The sequence below is a fragment of the Eucyclogobius newberryi genome, unplaced genomic scaffold (assembly GCF_026437365.1).
Source record: "Eucyclogobius newberryi isolate DKJ021-1_F unplaced genomic scaffold, fEucNew1.0.hap1 SCAF_263, whole genome shotgun sequence".
NCBI lineage: Eukaryota > Metazoa > Chordata > Actinopteri > Gobiiformes > Gobiidae > Eucyclogobius > Eucyclogobius newberryi.
Genome location: NW_027315905.1, coordinates 70,001 through 72,500, shown reverse-complemented (window position 1 = coordinate 72,500; position 2,500 = coordinate 70,001).

Genomic DNA, 2,500 nt, shown 5'->3' with positions numbered 1-2,500 from the left:
GGCCCCAGGGGAGTGCTTTTCTGGGGTCAAACAGTGCACTGATGATGGGGGATTATTTCATTTTGCTCATTTTGGTGTTTTTTCACATTTTAACCCATTTTCACCCCTTTTGCTCACAACTTCGTACTACGGCCCGGAAAAACGACAGAGTCGATGGGTATAGTGTACTATTGCCGAAAAACGACAGAGTCTTTTCGGGAATAGTGTACTATTTCGGTTTTTACTCTAAGTCCCTCAGGGGCATAGGGTGCTATACTCTGATGGTCAGATCACCTCCAGGCCCCAGGGGAGTGCTTTTCAGGGGTCAAACAGTGCACTGATGATAGGGGATTATTTCATTTTGCTCATTTTGGTGTTTTTTTTTTTTTTTTTTTTTTTTTTTTCACATTTTAACCCATTTTAACCCATTTTGCTCACCCCGCACTCTGCCGCATATGAGGCCGGGGAAGGGCCACTCTGGCTGGGCATGGCCTCCGCTGAGCACCCCCTGGAGCCACTGGAGCCCCCGGAGGCCCTCCAGAGCCACCCCCCACTGTCCCCAGACTCACCCGGGGGAAGGGCCACTCTGGCTGGGCATGGTCTCCACCAAGCAGCCCCTGGAGCCCCCGGAGCACCTCCAGAGCCACCCCCCACTCTCCCCAGACTCTGCCCGGGGAAGGGCCACTCTGGCTGGGCATGGCCTCCACCGAGCACCCCCTGGAACCCCTGGAACCCCCGGAGGCCCTCCAGAGCCACCCCCCACTCTCCCCAGACTCACCCCGGGGAAGGGCCACTCTGGCTGGGCATGGTCTCCACCAAGCACCCCCTGGAGCCCCCGGAGCACCCCCAGAGCCACCCCCCACTCTCCCCAGACTCACCCCGGGGAAGGGACACTCTGGCTGGGCATGGTCTCCACCAAGCACCCCCTGGAGCCCCCGGAGCACCTCCAGAGCCACCCCCCACTCCTCCAGACTCACCCCGGGGAAGGGACACTCTGCCTGGGCATGGCCCCCACTGAGCACCCCCTGGAACCCCTGGAGCCCCCGGAGCACCTCCAGAGCCACCCCCCACTCTCCCCAGACTCTGCCCGGGGAAGGGCCACTCTGGCTGGGCATGGTCTCCACCAAGCACCCCCTGGAGCCCCCGGAGCACCCCCAGAGCCACCCCCCACTCTCCCCAGACTCACCCCGGGGAAGGGCCACTCTGGCTGGGCATGGCCTCCGCCGAGCACCCCCTGGAGCCCCCGGAGCACCCCCAGAGCCACCCCCCACTCACCCCAGACTCACCCCGGGGAAGGGACACTCTGGCTGGGCATGGCCTCCACCAAGCACCCCCTGGAGCCCCTGGAACCCCCGGAGGCCCTCCAGAGCCACCCCCCACTCTCCCCAGACTCACCCCGGGGGAGGGCCACTCTGGCTGGGCATGGTCTCCACCAAGCACCCCCTGGAGCCCCCGGAGCACCTCCAGAGCCACCCCCCACTCCTCCAGACTCACCCCGGGGAAGGGACACTCTGGCTGGGCATGGCCCCCACCGAGCACCCCCTGGAGCCCCTGGAGCCCCCGGAGCACCCCCAGAGCCACCCCCCACTCTCCCCAGACTCACCCCGGGGAAGGGCCACTCTGGCTGGGCATGGCCTCCGCCGAGCACCCCCTGGAGCCCCCGGAGCACCCCCAGAGCCACCCCCCACTCACCCCAGACTCACCCCGGGGAAGGGACACTCTGGCTGGGCATGGCCTCCACCAAGCACCCCCTGGAGCCCCTGGAACCCCCGGAGGCCCTCCAGAGCCACCCCCCACTCTCCCCAGACTCACCCCGGGGGAGGGCCACTCTGGCTGGGCACCGTCTCCACCAAGCACCCCCTGGAGCCCCCGGAGCACCTCCAGAGCCACCCCCCACTCCTCCAGACTCACCCCGGGGAAGGGACACTCTGGCTGGGCATGGCCCCCACCGAGCACCCCCTGGAGCCCCTGGAGCCCCCGGAGCACCTCCAGGGCCACCCCCCACTCCTCCAGACTCACCCCGGGGAAGGGACACTCTGGCTGGGCATGGCCTCCGCCGAGCACCCCCTGGAGCCCCCGGAGCACCCCCAGAGCCACCCCCCACTCTCCTCCAGACTCACCCCGGGGAAGGGACACTCTGGCTGGGCATGGCCTCCGCCGACCACCCCCTGGAACCCCTGGAGCCCCCGGAGCACCTCCAGAGCCACCCCCCACTCTCCCCAGACTCTGCCCGGGGAAGGGACACTCTGGCCGGGCATGGCCTCCGCCGAGCACCCCCTGGAACCCCCGGAGGCCCTCCAGGGCCACCCCCCACTGTCCCCAGACTCACCCGGGGGAAGGGCCACTCTGGCTGGGCATGGTCTCCACCAAGCAGCCCCTGGAGCCCCCGGAGCACCTCCAGAGCCACCCCCCACTCTCCCCAGACTCTGCCCGGGGAAGGGCCACTCTGGCTGGGCATGGCCTCCACCGAGCACCCCCTGGAACCCCTGGAACCCCTGGAACCCCCGGAGGCCCTCCAGAG